The following is a 15000-nucleotide window of genomic DNA, read 5'->3' on the forward strand; positions in this document are numbered from 1 at the left end:
GCACTTTTGGTGGCGCAACTCGCACGAACAGTCCCACCTCGACCCCGTAAACAAGCTTTTTTGCCTCGAAGAGTTCGTCGGAGACGAAGAAGCAACCTTCAGTGCAAACGTAGCACTCTTTTGTGCAACCGCCCAAACAACGCCCCCTCTACCCTCTGTCGAAACACTCGGCATTGCTGCTCCCTAAGGTGAGCTTCTCCTCATAGGCAATTCCGCTCTTATCCGGTCACGTTTGTGTGCCCGAATTTCGCAAGGCAACCTCCATGGGACATGGAAAAGACTCGAGAAGAGAGCTCGCTCACGGGAGAGAGAAGCCAAGGAGACCACGAGAGTGCTGAGAGTGGGACAGCGCTGAATAGGCGGGAGAAGCCTGCGCGTATAAACGGAGATATATATCCAATTGCAACGAAGGAACGTGCCAAAGATCGAGAACAATGGCAGAAATGCTAGTAACGTGCACTTCGGGACCAACGCATCACCGGAAGACAACCGCCAAACATCGAAAGAGTCGCGATGCTCCGCAACCTACGTGCAAAGCGGTCGCACACCGGGTAAGGGAGTGAGAGCCCCAAACATAGCTGGGCGAGGCGCTCACTCCGCTCTTTAATATCTCGTTAATACCGCCAAGGAAATGGCACAAGCACACACACACAAGCATCCTCGGAAGAGGACAGTTCGAGTGACAGGTCAAATCCAAGAGTTCCGAAGACTACCTCCAGGAACAATCGGGAACAAGACCGATTACAAGTCGTCGAGTCTGTTACTGGGCGAACACGAGATGCGCACAGGAAATCGATCAGCCCTCACAATGGCCCAAGGCCAGAGATCGGACTGCTACGATTTACCCCAACAATCATCGTGCCACTCTTCGCAGAGAGGTGATAGACGCCAACGAGCCCGCGCATAGCAATCGAGGTGTAAAAAGGGCGTTGAAGGCAGGAAGCCTGGACGAAAGAGGCTACGAGGTCACCTCGAAGCGGTCTAAGAATCGGGCGCACTTGGGGCGACTACCAGTGCCAACCCCTTATCCCGCGGTGCGTCCGACACACAGAAATTTCCAAGGCGGCCAAGGAGCCTCCCCGCATAGCAATCGGGGTGTGAGGTTACGGATGCAGCATTGATAGCAATCGAGGTGTGAGGCGAAGGATGCAGAAGTGAGAGCCGAGGGATGTAGCAGAGATAGCAATCGGGGTGTGTGATGCAGAAGAGATAGCAATCGAGGTGTGCGGTGGGAAGGGCCCAGCAGCCAGAATGCATGAAGCGACGGATGAAGCAGTGATGACAACCGGGCTGTGAGGAGAGGAGGGATGCAGCCAAGAAAGCAATCAGGGCTCGAGGCAAGGGATGCATCAAGGATAGCAATCATGTTGTGAGGCGAGATTCCAAAGGCTAAACGTGAGAGGCTGCAGGGTCGACTCAGAGAGGTCTATGCATGTGAGAGGCTGAAAGCAAGGTCGACTCGGAGCGGTCTATGCATCGGGCGCGCTTGGGGCGACTACCAGTGCCAACCCCTTATCCCGCGACGCGTCCGACAAAGAGAACGTTCCAAGGCGGCAGAGGAGGTTACCAGCCGAAGGATGCAGTAGCAATAACAGGTATAGTTCCGCGGCGGCCGAGAAGACTCACCGCATAGGAATCGGGATGCGAGGCGAGGGATGCGGCGGGAAGGCCCCGACGGCTAAACGGAAGAGGCTGCAGGGCCGCCTCGGAATGGTCCAAGCATCGGATGCGATTGGGACGACTACCAGTGCCAACCCCTTATCCCGCGATGCGTCCGATACACAGATAGTTCCAAGGCGGCCGAGGAGCCTCACCGCATATCAATCGGGGTGCGAGGCGAGGGATGGGGCGGGAAGGCCCCAACGGCTAGACAGAAGAGGCTTCAGGGCCACCTCGGAATGGTCCAAGCATCGGACGCGCTTGGGGCGACTGCCAGTGCCAACCCCTTATCCCGCGATGCGTCCGATACACAGATGGTTCCAAGGCGGCCGAGGAGCCTCACCGCATAGCAATCGGGGGTGCGAGGCGAGGGATGGGGCGGGAAGGCCCCAACGGCTAGACGGAAGAGGCTTCAGGACCGCCTAGGAATGGTCCAAGCATCGGACACGCTTGGGGCGACTACCAGTGACAGCCCCCTATCCCGCGATGCGTCCGATACGAAGATGGTTCCAAGGCGGCCGAGGAGCCTCACCGCATAGCAATCGGGGTGCGAGGTGGGGGATGCGGCGAGATGGCCCCAACGGCTAGACGGAAGAGGCCACAGGGCCGCGTCGGAATAGTCCAAGCATCGGACGCGCTTGGGGCGACTACCAGTGACAACCCCTTATCCCGCGATGCGTCCGATACGAAGATAGTTCCAAGGCGGCCGAGGAGCCTCACCGCATAGCAATCGGGGTGCGAGGTGGGGGATGCGGCGAGATGGCCCCAACGGCTAGACGGAAGAGGCTGCAGGGCCGCCTCGGAATAGTCCAAGCATCGGACGCGCTTGGGGCCACTACCAGTGACAACCCCTTATCCCGCGATGCGTCCGATACGAAGATAGTTCCAAGGCGGCCGAAGAGCCTCACCGCATAGCAATCGGGGTGCGAGGTGGGGGATGCGGCGAGATGGCCCCAACGGCTAGACGGAAGAGGCCACAGGGCCGCCTCGGAATAGTCCAAGCATCGGACGCGCTTGGGGCGACTACCAGTGACAACCCCTTATCCCGCGATGCGTCCGATACGAAGATAGTTCCCAGGCGGCCGAGGAGCCTCACCGCATAGCAATCGGGGTGCGAGGCGAGGGATGCGGCGAGATGGCCCCAAAGGCTAGACGGAAGAGGCTGCAGGGCTGCCTCGGAATAGTCCAAGCATCGGACGCGCTTGGGGCGACTACCACTGCCAACCCCTTATCCCGCGATGCGTCCGATACACAGATAGTTCCGAGGCGGCCGAGGAGGTGGGGGATGCAGCGAGATGGCCCCAACGGCTAGACGGAAGAGGCTGCAGGGCCGCCTCGGAATAGTCCAAGCATCGGACGCGCTTGGGGCGACTACCAGTGACAACCCCTTATCCCGCGATGCGTCCGATACACAGATAGTTCCGAGGCGGCCAAGGAGCCTCACCGCATAGCAATCGTGGTGCGAGGTGGGGGATGCGGCGAGATGGCCCCAACGGCTAGACGGAAGAGGCTGCAGGGCCGCCTCGGAATGGTCCAAGCATCGGATGCGCTTGGGGCGACTACCACTGCCAACCCCTTATCCCGCGATGCGTCCGATACACAGATAGTTCCAAGGCGGCCGAGGAGCCTCACAGCATAGCAATCAGGGTGCGAGGCGAGGGATGCGGCGAGAAAGCCCCAACGGCTAGAGGGAAGAGGCTTCAGGTCCGCCTCGGAATGGTCCAAGCATCGGACGCGCTTGGGGCGACTACCAGTGACAACCCCTTATCCCGCGACGCGTCCGATACACAGATAGTTCCAAGGCGGCCGAGGAGCCTCACCGCATAGCAATCGGGGTGCGAGGCGAGGGATGCGGCGAGAAGGACCCAACGGCTACACGGAAGAGGCTTCGGGGCCGCCTCGGAATGGTCCAAGCATCGGACGCGCTTGGGGCGACTACCAGTGACAACCCCTTATCCCGCGACGCGTCCGATACACAGATAGTTCCAAGGCGGCCGAGGAGCCTCACCGCATAGCAATCGGGGTGCGAGGCGAGGGATGCGGCGAGAAGGACCCAACGGCTAGACGGAAGAGGCTTCGGGGCCGCCTCGGAATGGTCCAAGCATCGGACGCGCTTGGGGCGACTACCAGTGACAACCCCTTATCCCGCGACGCGTCCGATACACAGATAGTTCCAAGGCGGCCGAGGAGCCTCACTGCATAGCAATCGGGGTGCGAGGCGAGGGATGCGGCGAGAAGGACCCAACGGCTAGACGGAAGAGGCTTCGGGTCCGCCTCGGAATGGTCCAAGCATCGGACGCGCTTGGGGCGACTACCAGTGACAACCCCTTATCCCGCGACGCGTCCGATACACAGATAGTTCCAAGGCGGCCGAGGAGCCTCACCGCATAGCAATCGGGGTGCGAGGCGAGGGATGCGGCGAGAAGGACCCAACGGCTAGACGGAAGAGGCTTCGGGTCCGCCTCGGAATGGTCCAAGCATCGGACGCGCTTGGGGCGACTACCAGTGACAACCCCTTATCCCGCGACGCGTCCGATACACAGATAGTTCCAAGGCGGCCGAGGAGCCTCACCGCATAGCAATCGGGGTGCGAGGCGAGGGATGCGGCGAGAAGGACCCAACGGCTAGACGGAAGAGGCTTCGGGTCCGCCTCGGAATGGTCCAAGCATCGGACGCGCTTGGGGCGACTACCAGTGACAACCCCTTATCCCGCGACGCGTCCGATACACAGATAGTTCCGAGGCGGCCGAGGAGCCTCACCGCATAGCAATCGGGGTGCGAGGCGAAGGATGCGGCGAGAAGGACCCAACGGCTAGACGGAAGAGGCTTCGGGTCCGCCTCGGAATGGTCCAAGCATCGGACGCGCTTGGGGCGACTACCAGTGACAACCCCTTATCCCGCGACGCGTCCGATACACAGATAGTTCCAAGGCGGCCGAGGAGCCTCACCGCATAGCAATCGGGGTGCGAGGCGAGGGATGCGGCGAGAAGGACCCAACGGCTAGACGGAAGAGGCTTCAGGGCCGCCTCGGAATGGTCCAAGCATCGAACGCGCTTGGGGCGACTACCAGTGACAACCCCTTATCCCGCGACGCGTCCGATACACAGATAGTTCCGAGGCGGCCGAGGAGCCTCACCGCATAGCAATCGGGGTGCGAGGCGAGGGATGCGGCGAGAAGGACCCAACGGCTAGACGGAAGAGGCTTCAGGGCCGCCTCGGAATGGTCCAAGCATCGGACGCGCTTGGGGCGACTACCAGTGACAACCCCTTATCCCGCGACGCGTCCGATACACAGATAGTTCCGAGGCGGCCGAGGAGCCTCACCGCATAGCAATCGGGGTGCGAGGCGAGGGATGCGGCGAGAAGGACCCAACGGCTAGACGGAAGAGGCTTCAGGGCCGCCTCGGAATGGTCCAAGCATCGGACGCGCTTGGGGCGACTACCAATGACAACCCCTTATCCCGCGACGCGTCCGATACACAGATAGTTCCGAGGCGGCCGAGGAGCCTCACCGCATAGCAATCGGGGTGCGAGGCGAGGGATGCGGCGAGAAGGACCCAACGGCTAGACGGAAGAGGCTTCAGGGCCGCCTCGGAATGGTCCAAGCATCGGACGCGCTTGGGGCGACTACCAGTGACAACCCCTTATCCCGCGACGCGTCCGATACACAGATAGTTCCGAGGCGGCCGAGGAGCCTCACCGCATAGCAATCGGGGTGCGAGGCGAGGGATGCGGCGAGAAGGACCCAACGGCTAGACGGAAGAGGCTTCAGGGCCGCCTCGGAATGGTCCAAGCATCGGACGCGCTTGGGGCGACTACCGTTGCCAACCCCTTATCCCGCGATGCGTCTGATACACAGATAGTTCCGAGGCGGCCGAGGAGCCTCACCGCATAGCAATCGGGTTGCGAGGCAGATTATTGGGAAGGGAACCCCCTGGGATGCGGCTCAAGCAGTGCCCAAAGGGACTGGAATGCGGAATCACATCGAGAGACCCAAATGCTATACGAGGGCTCAAATCGAATTATCGATTTGGCCACGACATGGACGCATCGGAACGACTACCTTTGCCGAACCACTCGCAATTGCATCCATACCGAAACCAATAGACATTTCCGTTAGAGCCCTCGCATAGCATTCGGGAATCTCGCATGCCCCTCTAAATCGACCAATGCTGGCGCTCAATGAAAATCCGAGCGCTACCACCGTTCGAGCGCCAGCATTGGTCGAGTTAGAGGGGCACGGGGGAGAATGCTCCAGTCAACACCTCCCCTATATAAGTTATTTGTCCGATTCTCGCACAACCGTAGTCTGCCTCGTCGAATCAAACAACGGTCCCAGATTCCGACTTCCGTTCCGTAGAGACCCAAAAGCTAGATGGAGGCTCGCAAGAAAGAGAGTCGGCGCATAGCAATCGGGTTTCTCGAACGTTTAGGGACCGAGCTCACTTGCGGATAGGGCAAAATCCGCCAAGCAACCCAAAAGCTAGACGGGGGCTCGAATCGAATCGCCTAGGCGGCCACAACAACGACGTGTTGGATCGACTACCAGTGCCAAACCATTCAGCAAGACTAGTCTGTGTCGAGGCCGGATAGAGATTCTCAGAGAGCGCCCGCATAGCATTTAGGAGACCTGCCGCGTCCCTCACACTCGACAAATGGTGGTGCACGTTTATAAATCCGAGCGATCCCAACCCTTTCAAGCACCAACATCGGTCGAGATAGAGGGGCACGGAGGGGGCTGCGTGAGACAACACAGTCCCCTATATAAGTTATTTGTCCGATTCTCACACATCCGAAGAATGGTCATCAAATCGGACAACAGCCCAAACTTCCGACTTCCGTCCCAGAAAGCCCAAGAGCTATCTAAAACGTTCATGGCCGGAACTCGATCGCGGCTATACCAGTCCGCCAAGCAACCCAAAAGCTAGACTGGAGCTCTAGTCGAATCACCTCTGTGGCCATTGCAAGGACGTGTTGGAGCGACTACCATTGCCGAACCATTCCGCAGGTCGAGTCCATACCAAGGCCGCATAGAGATTCACGATGAGCTCCTGCATAGCAATCAGGAGACTTGCCGTGTCCATCACAATCGATAAATCCTGGTGCAAGATTTTTGCATCCGAGCGCTCCAACCAGTCGAGCACCAGCATCAATCGACATAAACGGGCACGGGGGGAGGATGCTCGAGAACACTACCTCCCCTATATAAGTTATTTGTCCGATTCTCAAGCAGCCGAAGTCTGGTCATCGAATCGGGTCAAAGACCACAACTTCCGACTTTACCCACAATGCAAGTCATCGAATCGAACATCGGCCCCCGAGTCGGACTCCATGCGTATGTCAGGTCATCGGACCCAAATTCCGCCTTCCTGCGCATGGCGGGCCATCAATATCAACTCGGTCATCGGACCCAAACTCCGCCTTTTTGCGTATGGCACGCCTTCAAATCGATCATCGGACCCAAATTCCGCCTTCCTGTGCATGGCGGGCCATCAACATCAACTCGGTCATCGGACCCAAATTCCGCCTTTCTGCGCATGGCACGCCATCAACTCGGTCATCGGACCCAAATTCCGCCTTCCTGCGCATGGCAGGTCATCGGACACAAATTCAGACCTCGCCAATATGCCTACGTATCGAATCGGTCATCGGACCCAACTTCCGACTTCATCCATACTGTAGGGTCTTTGAGGTTGGCGCGGTGCGCTCAACCCAGGGAGTCGACCCATCGAAGCATACACCTCCCCTATATAAGCTATTTGTCCGATTCCCACACCTGTGTAGTTTGCACCTCTGACCAGGACATCGACCCCAACTTCCGAACTCGACTGCAACGACGGCACCAGCGCCTTGGTGCGCACCTTGCGACGCACAGTCCCAACATTCGCCTTCCTGCACATGGCAGGTCATCGGACCCAAATTCCGACCTCGCGAGTATGCCTACATATCGAATCGGTCATCGGACCCAACTTCCGACTTCATCCATACCGTAGGGTCTTTGAGGTTGGCGCGGTGCGCTCAACCCGGGGAGTCGACCCAACGAAGCATACACCTCCCCTATATAAGCTATTTGTCCGATTCCCACACCTGTGTAGTTTGCACCTCCGATCAAGACATCGACCCCAACTTCCGAACTCGCCTCCAACGACCGAACCAGCGCCTTGGTGCGCACCTTGCAACGCACAGTGCCAACATTCGCCTTCCTGCACGTGGCAGGTCATCGGACCCAAATTCCGACCTCGCGAGTATGCCTACATATCGAATCGGTCATCGGACCCAACTTCCGACTTCATCCATACCGTAGGGTCTTTGAGGTTGGCGCGGTGCGCTCAACCCGGGGAGTCGACCCAACGAAGCATACACCTCCCCTATATAAGCTATTTGTCCGATTCCCACACCTGTGTAGCTTGCACCTCCGATCAGGACATCGACCCCAACTTCCGAACTCGACTAAAAAGACCGCACCAGCGCCTTGGTGTGCACCTTGCAACGCACAGTGTCAACATTCGCCTTCCTGCACATGGCAGGTCATCGGACCCAAATTCCGACCTCATGAGCATACCTACTAATCGAATCGGTCATCGGACCCAACTTCCGACTTCATCCATACCGTAGGGTCTTTGAGGTTGGCGCGGTGCGCTCAACCTGGGGAGTCGACCCATCGAAGCATACACCTCCCCTATATAAGCTATTTGTCCGATTCCGACACCTGTGTAGTTTGCACCTCCGCTCAGGACATCGACCCCAACTTCCGAACTCGCCTGCAACGACCGAACCAGCGCCTTGGTGCGCACCAAAAGTGCGCACTTTTGGAGGGCACTTTTCTGCGCTCCAAAGGTGCGCACTTTTGGAGGGCACTTTTTGGAGGGCACTTTTCTGCGCTCCAAAGGTGCGCACTTTTGGAGGGCACTTTTTGGAGGGCACTTTTCTGCGCTCCAAAGGTGCGCACTTTTGGAGGGCACTTTTTGGAGGGCACTTTTCTGCGCTCCAAAGGTGCGCACTTTTGGAGGGCACTTTTTGGAGGGCACTTTTCTGCGCTCCAAAGGTGCGCACTTTTGGAGGGCACTTTTTGGAGGGCACTTTTCTGCGCTCCAAAGGTGCGCACTTTTGGAGGGCACTTTTTGGAGGGCACTTTTCTGCGCTCCAAAGGTGCGCACTTTTGGAGGGCACTTTTTGGAGGGCACTTTTCTGCGCTCCAAAGGTGCGCACTTTTGGAGGGCACTTTTTGGAGGGCACTTTTCTGCGCTCCAAAGGTGCGCACTTTTGGAGGGCACTTTTTGGAGGGCACTTTTCTGCGCTCCAAAGGTGCGCACTTTTGGAGGGCACTTTTCTGCGCTCCAAAGGTGCGCACTTTTGGAGGGCACTTTTGTGCACTCCAAAGGTGCGCACTTTTGGAGGGCACTTTTCCTGTGCTCCAAAGGTGCACACCTAGGTGAGCACCTTCGACCACACCTTGTAGCACACCAAACTCTGACTTTCGACTTCATCCGCAATGCAGGGTCTTTGAGGTTGGCGCAATGCGCACAACCAGGGGAGTCGACCCATCAAACCCAACACCTCCCCTATATAAGCTATTTGTCTGATTCTCATACATGCGTAGCCTGCAGGAGCAATTAGGACATCGACCCCAACTTTCGGCTTCTAAACGAAAACAAGGTCTTTGAGGTTGGTGTAATGCGAACAACTAGGGGAGTCAACCCATCAAACCCAACACCTCCCCTATATAAGCTATTTGTCTGATTCTCATACATGTGTAGTCTACAGGAGCAATTAGGACATCGACCCCAACTTTTGACTTCTTAACGAAAACAAGGTCTTTGAGGTTGACGTAATGCGCACAACCAGGGGAGTCGACCCATCAAACCCAACACCTCCCCTATATAAGCTATTTGTCCGATTCTCATACATGTGTAGCCTGCAGGAGCCATTAGGACATTGACCCCAACTTTTGACTTCTTAACGAAAACAAGGTCTTTGAGGTTGGCGTAATGCGCACAACCAAGGGAGTTGACCCATCAAACCCAACACCTCCCCTATATAAGCTATTTGTCTGATTCTCATACATGTGTAGCCTGCAACAACGATTAGGACATCCACCCCAACTTCTGAATTCGTCTGCGTTGACCGCACCAAAGGTGCACGCCTTGGTGCTCACCAAAATCCGACTTCCGACTTCTTCTGCTATGCGGGGTCTTTGAGGTTGGCGCAGTGCGCACAACCAGGGGAGTCAACCCACCGAATGCAACACCTCCCCTATATAAGCTATTTGTCTGATTCTCATACATGCGTAGACTGCAGCAATGATTAGGACATCCACCCCAACTTTTGACTTCTTAAACAAGACAGGGTCTTTGAAGTTGGTGCAGTGCACACAACCAGGGGAGTCGACCCATCAAACGCAACACCTCCCCTATATAAAGCTATTTGTCCGATTCTCATACGTGTAGTCTGCAGCAGCGATTAGGACATCGACCCCAACTTCCGAATTCGTTTGCATTGACCGCACCAAAGGTGCACGCCTTGGTGTGCACCCTGGAGTGCACTTTGGTGCTCACCTCGGTGCACACTTTGGTGTGCACCTCGGTGTGCACCAAAGGTGCGCACCTTGGAGCGCACCAAAGGTGTACACTTTGGAGCGCACCACATAGGGTCTTTGAGAGGTTGGCGCAGTGCGCACACCAAGGTGGGTGTTGAGGTGCGTGCCGAGGTGGGTGGGTGCTAGGGTGCGCTCCATGGTGGGTGCCAGGGTGGGTGCGTGCTAGGGTGGATTCCAAAGAGGGTCATAGGGTGGGTGCCAAGGTGGGTTGGTGATATAGTGGGTTCAAAGGTGGGTACTAGGGTGGGTTCCAAGGTGGGTCACAAGTTGGGTGCCAGGATGCGTGGGTGTTAGGTTGGGTGCCAAGGTGGGCTCCTGCGTGGGTGGGTGCTAGGGTGGGTTTCAAGGTGGACGCGAGGGCGGGTGCCAAGGTGGGTAACAAGTTGGGTGTTAGGATGGGTGAGTGCTAGAGTGGGTGCCAAGGTGGGTGGGTGCTAAGGTGGATGCCAAGGTGGTTCACAGGGTGGGTGGGTTCTAGGGTGAGTTCCAAGGTGGGTCACAGGTTCAGTGCTAGGGTGGGTGTCAAGGCGGGTGTCGAGGTGCCTGGGTGCTAGGGTGTGGATGCCAATGTGGGTCATAGGGTGGGTACTAGGGTGGGCTGCAATGTGGGTGCCAAGGTGGGTAACATGCTCGGTGGGTTCTAAATTGGGTGCCAGGGTGGGTGTGCACCCACCTTGCCCGAGGTGGGTGCCAAGGTGCCAGTGTGGGTGGGTGCTAAGGTGGATGCCAAGGTGGGTGAGAAGGTGGGTGATAGGTTGAGTGGTAGGATGGGTGGGTGCCAAGATGGGTCACAGGGTGGGTGCAAGGGTGGGTAGGTGCTAGGGTTGGTGTCAGGGTGGGTGGGTGCTAGGTTGGGTTCCAAGGTGGGTGCGAGGGTGAGTGTCAAGGTGGGTCACAGGTTAGGTGCTAGGATGGGTGAGTGCTAGGGTGCAAAGGTGCCAGGGTGGGTGCTAGGATGGGTCGATGCTAGGGTGAGTGGCAAGGTGGGTCCACAAGTGTCAAGGTGGGTGCCGAGGTGGGTGCCAAGTCGGCGACTGCTATGGTGGATGCCAAGGTGGGTCACGGGGTGGGTGCCAAGTTGCTAGGTTGGGTTCCAAGGTGGGTGCCAACGTGGGTGCTAGGGTGCGTGGGTTAAAGGGTGTGTCACAACGTGGGTGCCAGGATGGGTGCGCACCCACACTGGCCAAGACGGGTGCGGGTGCAAGGTTGGGTTCCAAGCCCGGTCACAGGCTGGGTGCTAGGATGGGTGGGTGCCAAGGTGGGCACCAGGGTGGGTGCACCCACCCTGGCCAAGGTGGGTCACGGGGTGGGTCCTAGGGTGGGTAACGGGGTGGGTACTAAGGTGCGTGCCAAGGTGGGTCATAGGGTGGGTGCCAAGGTGGGCACCAGGGTGGGTGTGCACCAACCCTAGCCAGGGTAGGTCACGGGGTGGTTGTCGGGGTGGGCGTCAAGGAGCCAAGGTGGGTGGCAAGTAGCCAAGTTGCGTGCCAAGGTGGGTGTCGGGGTGGGTGCCAAGGATCCAAGGTGGGTGCCAAGGAACCAAGGTGGGTGTCTGGGTGGGTGCCGAGGTGGGAGCCAGGGTGGGTCCCAAGGTGAGTGCAAAGGTGGGTGCCAGGGTCAAGGTGAGTGCCAATGTGGGTTCCAAGGTGCCAGGGTCAGGGTGAGTGCCAATGTGGGTTCAAAGGTGCTAAGTTGGGTGCGAGGTTGGGTGCGAGGGTGGGTGGGTGCCAAGGTGTGCTAGGTGGAAGCCCGGGTGGGTCGGCATCCCATGGGTGTCGAGTTGGGTGCCTGATGGGTGCTTCTTGTCAAGTTTTAGTCGTCGGGACTCATTTCGAGCCTTAGAGGTCGTTTCTTGTCCGGTTGCCCTGTCTTCGACCTGGGAACCCAATTTTGGTCCTCGGGTCCCATTTTTTTTTGTCTCGCATCCCACTTTTGGCCTGTGGCCTTTTCGGGGTCGATTCTCGTTTTGGGCATCAGAGCATGTTTCTTCTCCTAAAACCCAATATTTGTTTATTAAGTCTCGGAACACATTTTTGTTCTCGTGGACCCATCATGGGTCTTGGAACGCATTTGTGGTCCTTGGGTCCCATTTTGCATCCCGAAACTTGTGTTTTGGTGCTTGATCCCTATTTTGGGTGCCCACCTTGCACCAAGTGCGCACCCGGGGCAAACCGAGCGCCTTGGTGCACCGGGGCAAGATCGAGCGTGCACCCGAGGCGCCCCGAACATGCACCAAGGTGCACTCGGCCCACATGTGAGCGCAGGTCGTTGCGCCCGAGGTGGTGTGTGGGCACCGCGTTGCAGACGGGACACTGCACGCACACGACGCCCCCTCCAGGTGCACGCACGTAGGCCGGGCCGGGTGCACACCCGACGCCCTAGCAAGGTGCGCGCACCCGGGCAGGGCTCACACTTGGCGAACGGGGCGCACTTCGCGAGGGAGGGTGTGCACCTCGACGGGGGTGGGTGGCCGGGGTGGATTCGCACGTGGGTCGCGGTTTGCTAAGTACACACTGCGACAAGCTCATAACGGGTGCGATCATACCAGCGTTAGTGCACCGGATCCCATCAGAACTCCGCAGTTAAGCGCGCTTGGGCCGGAGTAGTACTGGGATGGGTGACCTCCCGGGAAGTCCCGGTGTTGCACCCTTTTTTAGTTTTTCGCCGGGCGTCGCAATGCTATTTGAATAAACCTTTTGCCCGTTTGCGTTCTCGTCGGGGCCGGGCCGGGCCGGGGTGCGCTGCCCGCACTACCGCGCGCGCGGGGGCGACACCGAGCGCGCACCCGAGGCGCCCCGAGCACACAGGCCACGGTGCAACCCGGGCGTTGTGCGCGCACCCCGGTGCGCCCGAGGTGCTGCGCGCGCACCCAGGTGAAATCGGTGTGCACCTCGGCCAGTGCGCGCTCGGTCGAGTCGCGCACGTTGGCCAAGGTGCACGGTGATGTTTCTTACTCTAAGGTTCCGCACCAGACGCCCGGGACAGGTGAGCGAAGCTGGGCGGGGCCGGGTGCGCGGCCGGGGCAGGTGCACGCAGCTGGAGAGAGCTTTGGAGCACACTTCGGAGCGCACCAATGATGCGCTCCATTCAAAAGTTTCCTGAAAAGGCAAAAAAAGTTGAGATTATAGAATTTCCCACTTGAGAGATTGTAAAAAAAAAAAATTTAAAATGAAGGAAACGCGGGTGCCAAGGTGTGCGCAGCCCAGCCAAGGTGTGCGCACCAAGGCGCCCACCCTGGCGAAGGTGCACGCAAGGTGCGCACCCGAGGCAAACCGGACAATTAACCCAACTTTCGACTTCGCGCGCACCTTGGAGCGCACTTCGGAGCGCTCCTTGGTGCGCACCAATCTTGGGCACCTCGGAGTGCACCATGGCGCCCACCAAGGTGCGCACCCGGGGCAAACCGAGCTCCGACTTCATGCGCACCTTGGAGCGCACGAAAGGTGCGCACCATGGCGCCCACCAAGGTGCGCAGCCCAGCCAAGGCGTGCGCATCAAGGTGCGCACCCTGGCGAAGGTGCGCACCCGGGGCAAACCGAGCTCCGACTTCGTGCGCACCTTGGAGCGCACAAAAGGTGCGCAACCCAGCCAAGGTGTGCGCACCCCGGTCAAACCGAGCTCCGAATCGTGCGCACCAGAGGTGCACGCCATCGTGCGCACCTTGGAGCACACTTCGGAGCCCTCCTTGGTGCGCGCCGATGTTGCGCACCTCGGAGCGCACCCGGGGAAAACAATGCAATTAACCCGACTTTCGACTTCGTGGGCACCTCGGAGCGCTCTCGGGTTCGCACCTCGGAGCACACCGAGGTGCGCACCTTTGATGCGCTGCCTTCACCAATTTCCAGAAAAGGCAAGAAAACATTGAGAAGGTGTGCGCACCGAGGTGCCCACCCTGGCGAAGGTGCACGCGAGGTGCGCACCCGGGGCAAACCGGGCTCCGACTTCGTGCACGCCGCACCTTGGAGCACACTTCGGAGCGCTCCTTGGTGCGCACCAGGGCGTGCAACCCAGCCGAGGTGCCCACCCCGGCGAAGGTGCACGCGAGGTGCGCACCCGGGGCAAACCGGGCTCCGACTTCGTGCACGCCATGGTGCCCACCGCGGCGAAGGTGCACGCGAGGTGCGCACCCGGGGCAAACCGGGCTCCGACTTCGTGCACGCCGCACCTTGGAGCACACTTCGGAGCGCTCCTTGGTGCGCACCATGGTGCCCACCAGGGCGCGCAACCCCGCCGAAGGTGCACGCGAGGTGCGCACCCGGGGCAAACCGGGCTCCGACTTCGTGCACGCCGCACCTTGGAGCACACTTCGGAGCGCTCCTTGGTGCGCACCATGGTGCCCACCAGGGCGCGCAACCCCGCCGAAGGTGCACGCGAGGTGCGCACCCGGGGCAAACCGGGCTCCGACTTCGTGCACGCCATGGTGCGCACCGCGGCGAAGGTGCGCACCCGGGGCAAACCGGGCTCCGACTTCGTGCACGCCGCACCTTGGAGCACACTTCGGAGCGCTCCTTGGTGCGCACCAGGGCGCGCAACCCAGCCGAGGTGCCCACCCCGGCGAAGGTGCACGCGAGGTGCGTACCCGGGGCAAACCGGGCTCCGACTTCGTGCACGCCGCACCTTGGAGCACACTTCGGAGCGCTCCTTGGTGCGCACCATGGTGCCCACCAGGCCGCGCAACCCAGCCAAGGTGTGCGCACCAAGGTGCACGCGAGGTGCGCACCCGGGGCAAACCGGGGTCCGACTTC

At 59.3% G+C, this 15000-nt stretch overlaps 1 non-coding gene across 1 annotated transcript; it reads left to right on the plus strand.

Moving 5' to 3' along the window:
* Nucleotides 1-12786: 12786 nt before the first annotated feature.
* LOC131864544 (5S ribosomal RNA) lies at nt 12787-12905 on the plus strand. The gene has a single exon (XR_009363311.1). It is a non-coding gene; the product is annotated as a 5S ribosomal RNA (ribosomal RNA).
* Nucleotides 12906-15000: the final 2095 nt, after the last annotated feature.

This window comes from Cryptomeria japonica, unplaced genomic scaffold, assembly GCF_030272615.1.
Source record: "Cryptomeria japonica unplaced genomic scaffold, Sugi_1.0 HiC_scaffold_88, whole genome shotgun sequence".
NCBI classification, from domain to species: Eukaryota; Viridiplantae; Streptophyta; class Pinopsida; order Cupressales; family Cupressaceae; genus Cryptomeria; species Cryptomeria japonica.